This window comes from Triticum aestivum, chromosome 3B (genome assembly GCF_018294505.1).
Source record: "Triticum aestivum cultivar Chinese Spring chromosome 3B, IWGSC CS RefSeq v2.1, whole genome shotgun sequence".
In the NCBI taxonomy this organism is placed as follows: domain Eukaryota; kingdom Viridiplantae; phylum Streptophyta; class Magnoliopsida; order Poales; family Poaceae; genus Triticum; species Triticum aestivum.
The window spans coordinates 111,110,911-111,119,099 of NC_057801.1; positions in this window are offsets into that span (position 1 = coordinate 111,110,911).

Below are 8,189 nucleotides of genomic sequence, written 5' to 3' on the forward strand. Positions count from 1 at the left end.
TGTATTGTCATCTTGTTGAGCTGCTTTGACCCATGACTTGGGGTAAAGCTTCTCTAAGATGGAATAACATACCTTGGGTGGTGGTGTTGATCTTGATCATGTAGTTGAACTTGTGTGGGATGCTCAATGTTGATCTAGTTCATTTGGAGCACCACTTGTAATTGGAGTTCATCTACCAACATGGATTAGATTAGCAAGGAAGAGCACTTGTGTATCCAAAATGACCATCATGAAATTTGACTTAGGAATTTGTCAAAGGATATAATTGAAGGGTTTCATGCTCCCTTGTCTTCAACCACCGAAAAAAAAGACTTGGTTATGTAGAGATTGCTCAAGATGTGAGTGAGTTGCAATCTCATAGATTTAGATTCATCCAAGTACCTACAAGAGTTAGATGACATGCAAGGGTGCAAATATATCCAAGATATGTGATTATCATCATAAGAGAAATATCAAGGATTAGTCATAGGCTCAAGTCTTGCATGTATCCAAATGGAGTTCCTACTCGAAGTTTGAAGCATCAATGATGTTCAATTCTCCTATCAACCTGCAAAACACTTTCTCATCAAGTGGTTTAGGGAATATATCCGCAAATTGCTTGTCGGTGTGAACATGCTTAAGGTTAATATCACCCTTAGCAACATGATCTCGGATGAAATGATGACGAACTTCAATGTGCTTAGTTTGAGAGTGTTGCACGAGATTGTGAGCAATCTTAATAGCACTTTCATTGTCACAAAGCAAAGGAACATGTTTCACATATATCCCATAATCTTTAAGAGTTTGGGTCATCCAAAGTAATTGAGCAGAACATGAACCGGCGGCAATGTATTCTGCTTCGATGGTAGATAAGGATACCAAGTTTTGTTTCTTGGAGGACCAAGACACAAGAGATCTACCAAGAAATTGACAAGTACCCTAAGTGGACTTTCTATCAACCTTGTCTCCGACATAGTCCGAATCCGAGTAGCTAACAAGATCAAAAGAAGACCTCTTAGGATACCAAATGCCAAATTTTGGTGTATCTATTAAGTATCTCACTATCCTTTTCACGGCCTTAAGATGAAACTCTTTAGGGGACGCTTCATATCGTGCACACAGGCACACACTTATCATAATATCGGGACGAGAGGCACATAGATATAATAATGAACCAATCATAGAGCGGTAAACTTTTTGATCAACGGGTTCACCATCTTTAGTCAAGTCAAGATGTCCACTAGTAGGCATGGGTGTACTCATACCTTTGCATTCTTGCATATTGAACTTCTTGAACAAGTCCTTGGTATACTTCGTTTGAGAGACAAAGGTACCTTCCTTAGTTTGCTTGATTTTCAAACCAAGAAAGAACTTGAGTTCACTCATCATAGACATCTCAAACTTCTCCGACACAAGCTTTCCAAACCTCTCACTAAAATGAGGGTTAGTTGATCCAAATATAATATCATCAACATAGATTTGGCATACAAATAATTCTCCATTAACCCTTTTAGTGAAAAGAGTAGAATCAATTTTTCCAATCTCAAAGCCTTTTTCAATAAGGAACTTGGTCAAGCATTTATACCATGCTCTAGGAGCTTGTTTAAGACCATAAAGAGCTTTGTGAAGTTTGAAACATGATTAGGTTTCTTAGATTAACAAAGCCGGGAGGTTGTTTAACATAAACTTCCTCCTCAGTTTCACCATTTAGAAATGCACTTTTAATGTCCATTTGGTATAAAGTGATATCATGGTGATTTGCATAGGCAAGTGAGATGCGAAGGGACTCAACTCTAGCAACGGGGGCATATGTCTCACCATAGTCCATACCTTCGACTTGAGTGTAGCCATGGGCGACGAGACATGCTTTGTTGCGAACTACTTGTCCATCTTCATCTTGCTTGTTGCAAAACACCCATTTGGTGTCGGTGATGTTATGGTTGTTGTCGAGCTTCTAGACCAATGTCCACACTTGGTTTCTCTCAAAGTTATGTAGTTCTTCATGCATGGCGTTTATCCAATCCAAATCTTCCAATGCTTCTTCAACCTTCATAGGTTCAATGCTAGAGATGAATGAATAATGTTCACAAAAGTTAGCCAAACGAGATTTAGAGCTGGTGATTCTCCCGATTTGGATATCATTGTAGATTTGCTCGACGGGATGGTCTCTATCAACTCTTGCTCTAACTCGTGAGAGCTTTTGCTTTGATCGGGGTGGAACATCTTCTTCATCTTGTTCTTCTTCTTGGCCGTCTTCATTGTTGACGTTGTCATTCTCTCGTCGTGGTGGAGAAGGAGGTTGATGCGGTTCATCTTGGTGTACTTCCTCGTTTTATTCATCTTGGTGTGTCCCACTTGTGGATGCCTCCATATCAACTCTTGGTTCACCTTGTCGTGAGGTAGAAGCTTCAACTTGGATGGGAGAGGTACTCTCCTTCACCTCCGTTGGATGGACCTTGCCAATAGACAAGTCTTGGATTGCTTCCAATGGATCTTTATCTCCTACATCAATTGGCAATTGCTCTACTTGTGAGCCGTTAGATTCATCAAACTTCACATCTACCGTCTCTTCAACCTTTCGGGTGAAATTGTTGTAGACACAGTAAGAATGAGAGTTTGAGCCATAACCAAGTAGCAAACCTTCATGGGATTTAGGAGCAAATTTAGAACAACGATGCTTATCAAGAATGTAGCACTTTGATCCGAATACTCAAAAGTATCCAACTTGGGGTTTGTTACCGGTGAGTAGCTCGTATGCCGTCTTGTCGAGTAGCTTGTGAAGATACAAGTGATTTGTCGCATGACAAGATGTCTCAACCGCTTTCGCCCAAAAGTGTTTTGGCATCTTGTACTCATCAAGCATCGTTCTTGCCATTTCGATGAGCATCCGGTTCTTCCTCTCAACAACTCCATTTTGCTGAGGTGTGTACGTAGCCGAGAGCTCATGTGAAATCCCTTCTTCGTCAAGAAAGGTGTCAACATTGGCGTTCTTGACCTCCGTTCCGTTGTCGCTGCGAACCTTCTTGATCTTCACTTCAAATTGATTTTGGGCCTTCCTAGTGAAGTTTCTGAAGATCTTTTGAACCTGTGATTTATCATCGAGAAATAACACCCAGGTAAATCTTAAAAATCATCAACTATAACTAGACCAAATGAGTTTCCACCGAGACTTTTGTAAGCGTTGGGACCGAAACGATCCATGTGAAGTAGCTCGAGCGGTCTCCTTGTGGTCATAATGTTCTTCACGGGGTGGATTCCTCCAACCTGTTTTCCTTCTTGGCAAGCACTGCAAGTCTATCCTTATCAAATATGACATCTTTAACACCAAGGATATGATCACCTTTAATAAGCTTGTCAAGGTTTCGCATGCCCACATGACCTAACTGTCTATGCCACAACCAGCCCTTAGAAGATTTAGCAATCAAGCAAGTTCTAGGTTGAGCCTTTTTAGTGAAATCAACAATGTATAGATCACCTTTTCGTATACTGGTAAAGACCATTTTATGATTATCTCAATGAAACACTTGGCAATCTACTTTGGTAAATAGGACATTGAAACCAAAGTCAGCTAGTCTAGAAATAGAAAGCAGATTATAGCCAAGAGATTCAATGAGCATGACATTTTGTATGTAGCTATCATGTGAGATGGCGACCTTACCGAGGCCAACCACCTTACCCTTTGAGTTATCACCAAAAGTGACATACTTTCGAGGGTCGTCATTTTCAGCAAGCTCACGAAACATATCTTTATCTCCGGTCATGTGATTGGTACATCCACTATCAAGGACCCATTCCTTTCCTCCCGCCATGTATCCTCGAAGATTTGCCATAAGACCAAAAGTGTCTCATTGCATCATCAAGATCATAGTCACTATCATCATCCTCATCATAGTATCCATGTTCAACATCGTCATGTGGTGGATCAATTCCTAGATAGGTGATTCATTAGATAAATTATTTTCACAATGATCTTCTTTATGAATTCTAATAGCTTCAGAAATAATATTGGTAATAATTCCAACATCTCCTTTGGCACGCATAAGATTTATAAGCTCAAATAGACAATCACCAAACTTAAGATCATTGGAATTCATCTTACTCAAGTCAATACACTTATGAAGAATCTCATCTAGATTTTGCAAGGAATAATTTGGAAATCGTTCCTCAAGAAATATCCATATAGTGTAGGCACACTTAAGAGTAGGCAAGCAACCAATCAAGTTTCCAGGCAAACCTCTAGTGATAAGATTAACAGTCCTAAGATTGTGAATCATGTTAGTGGACTCATCAAGAGTAAGATGCATAGGATCAACATGAGGTGCACAAGGGATAGTAATGTACTTGTTCAAATGATATTCATTGAAAATCACAAGCATCTCATTTTTCCACTCATCAAAGTACTCTCCATCAAGTATAGGCACTCTATGTCTAAGACTCCCCAAAGTAGACTCATCCATCTTCCTCCAATGGTGTTTAAACCAAAGCAATGGAGACCAAAGCTCTGATACCAATTGAAAGGATCAAGAAGAGGTGTCTAGAGGGGGGTGAATAGACCCTTAACACACAAAGTTGGCAGTTTTTCAAGTTTAGGTGGAGTTTAAGCACAAGTTTAGCCATTCACAATACATATGAAGCAAGCATGCAAAGAGTATATGGCAGTGGAAAGTAAAGCATGCAACTTGCAAGATAGTAAAGGAATGGGATTGGAGTGTGCAAATGCAATTGGAGATGCGGATGTTTTTGGCGTCGTTCCGATAGGTGGTGCTATCGTACATCCACGTTGATGGAGACTTCAACCCACGAAGGGTAACGGTTGCGCGAATGCATGGAGGGCTCCACCCACGAAGGGTCCATGAATAAGCAACCTTGTCTATCCCACCATGGCCATCGCCCACGAAGGACTTGCCTCACTAGGGTAAATCTTCATGAACTATGCGATCTCCTTGCCCTTAAAAACTCCTTGATTCAACTCCACAATCTTGTCGGAGGCTCCCAAGTGACACCTAACCAATCTAGGAGACACCACTCTCCAAAAGGTAATAGATGGTGTGTTGATGATGAACTCCTTGCTCTTGTGCTTCAAATGATAGTCTCCCCAACACTCAACTCTCTCTCATAGGATTGGATTTGGTGGAAAGATGATTTGAGTGGAAAGCAACTTGGGGACGGCTAGAGATCAAGATTCATATGGTTGGATTGGAATATATTGGCCTCAACACATGAGTAGGTGATTCTCTCTCAGAAAATGAATGCTAGAAGTGTAGGCACGTTCTGATGGCTTCCCTCACGAATGAGGAGTGGGTGGAGGGGTATATATAGCCTCCACACAAAATCTAACCGTTGCACACAATTCACCAAAGTCGGTGGGACCATTTTACAACTATGTTAGTATCATTGTTAGTGGTCAGCCGGTGCAAATTATAGCCCCGGGTGTTTTAACCTTTTTTAGTAATGATATCTGCGACTGTTCGGCACAAGATCCATCCTGGCGAATCCCACGTAACCGTCAGATTTCCATCCGATGGTGGCCTATTTTAAGCCATAGTATTTGACAAAACCGCCACCCTTACACACTACTGTAACTGCGTCATAGGCGTTTGCAACTACCATGTCTCCCAGCGAATGTTTGCTAGGGATTGGAGTTAGCACCGATGGCGGTTTGTAGTCGTTCCACGCTCGGGCATTGAAGTTTGTAACTATTTTAGATTAGAATATACTACTCCTCCGGTGCTAGTAGTAGAGCAGAGTCCTACTCCACTACGACTCCACTCAAGCAAGTTAGGGCATAGTAGTAGGTACTGTAGGGAGTACCAGTACTGTGATCACTCAAGCAAGTTGTCTGACTTCGATATGACCCTATGCTGCTAGTATATGTCTTGTAAGTTAAGCAGCGTGTTGTAGTCATCATCGCCTGTCCACTTCCCGCAGCACATATTCGCTTCTCCATCTTTGTCCGCACATAATCTAGTCCAATCTTCCATCCCCGCTAAGGCGCCTCCCCTCCTCGTCTAAACCCAAGCACTAACAATGGAAGAACCGAGCAGCGTCCGCCGAAAGAGTGGCTGGAATTCGCTCCCCATAGAGGTAATCAAGCTCATTGTTTCGCGTGTGAACAATCTCAGTACCATGCCGCTCGCCGCGAGCTCGTCGGGATTGTATCATTTACCCAAAGCCCTCAGGCCGGAGCTTTTTAAGCCAGCTCCTTGCTTGCTGATGTCGCCTGATCTTTAGAAACGGCATGTCACGCAGCATAACGATCGTAGGGTGGCGAGCATCAACCCCCTTGACTGCGATCCGATCCTCGTCACCCTCAACTACATTATTGGTATGTACTGGGTCGACATGAACACGTCTTGGATGGTACTCGTTGACGGTCGCGGCAGCTGGATGCTCGTGGAGGTCTACACCCGGCGATTGATCCCCCTTCCTTCGATTACCACTGCACTGCTTTGGCACCGCAGCATAGAATAATCGGAATCTTACAGTAGCCAACATGATACCAAGTTTCATTTGCTCAAGGTTGTAATCTGCCAAGTGCCCACAAGATCTGCGAATTATAAAGACTTTAGGCTAATTGCGTTCTTCAACCTCGGTCTCGCCTATCTGACTGGTCACTGCGGTAAGTGGATAAATCTGCACGTCCATGCAAGATCATACATCCTCCATGGTTCTCTGATGCCATTGAACACAAGGGCTTCATTTACGATGTCGACTCCTTCTATGGCTAGACGTATTGCTGGCCTACTCCATTCATCGCTACAAACGCTATTAAAGCAGTATGTTACTTTCCAATGATATCATCATGGCTTGCTTATATTACTGTCAACATTTACTAAAAAAATATTCATGCTCATAACATGTTGTTCTTAAGATTGACTACATTAAGAGCCCTTTTTTATTTGACTCCAACTTGATATGATGTTGTAGGCCGCCTGGTGTCTCTACCCTTCCTAATCCCAAAACCTTTCAAACAAAAGCGGCATGGCAGTTGTAGGTGGTTCCTGGCTCGATCAGATGATGGTGAACGATTGATGATCGTTCGCACGTACCGGTTGTGTTGTTTCGCGGAATACAATCACAGTCACTGCAAGGTCTTTGAGCAGGATCCCAGCTTCTCTGGGCATTCAGGAATTTTTGACTGGAGGCTGGCAAGTAGCCTTGGTGCATGCTCTCTGTTTGTTGGACTAAATTATCCGATTAACCAGGAGATAACCGATGGCAAGGATCATGATGGCAGCACTGTTTCGTTCATCAGGCAAAACTGTGTGTGCACGGCATACCATGCGTCTCTGCATGCACCATACCCTGATATGTGCCGCCACGCTCTGCAGCCCAAAGTAGGAGAGAGGGTCGCAAGTATCATACTTCGACCTGCTGGCTGGAGTTTCCCCCGTCAGGCACCCATCTGGTTCAAGTCGTCAGCCAATCTCCACAGCTTAATAAATAGTAACGTCTAACTGAGCCAGTTAGTTAGATGTGTACACTTGGTGTAGTAGGATCTTTATATAGTTTGATGCATACACTTGTTCTTTTTTGGTAGCCCTTTTGTAACGATGGCTAATGTTTGGTTTGGAAGAGAGAGCTGCGTCTTTACTCTTCTGGCCTGCTTACTGCTTCTGTTGCACCCCTAGCCCTGGTTGCTGCTGCTGTTTTCAATGTACAATCAGTAGTATATTTCATCTGTTGGTTGAATAAATGTGTTGTTAGAACAAGAAATACAATGTTTTGGAAGTCATTGCACGGTTCGATCCTTTAGTGTCCCATACCGTACGTAGCGCATACTATTTTTCGTACGGAACACATTTTCCACTTGTTGATAACATGCAGCCCACTGATGAAGGCCCAATAGAGGAGCCCATAATTAACTGGAAGGGAGGCTCTCACATGAATCCAGCCCAGGTACATGCTCATGGTCCCCTAAACATAAATAAGTAAATAAATAAATAAATAAAGCTAAATGCTCATGCACCAGTTCTTTAAATTCATGATTTAACAGGAGGATATTATTTCCTATGATAGTGTCGTTACATTCAGTCGATATTATTCTTAGGCAAAGATAGCGACCACTCTTCTTTCTCCCAGCATTTTCTTCCTGCAACCAGCGGACCCATGCAAATCATAGTCAACGTCGTAAATAGTTCCGGTCCATTTTTATTTTTCAATAAGAATGTCCAACCCAGCACAGCACACTGGCAACAACACTTTATCCT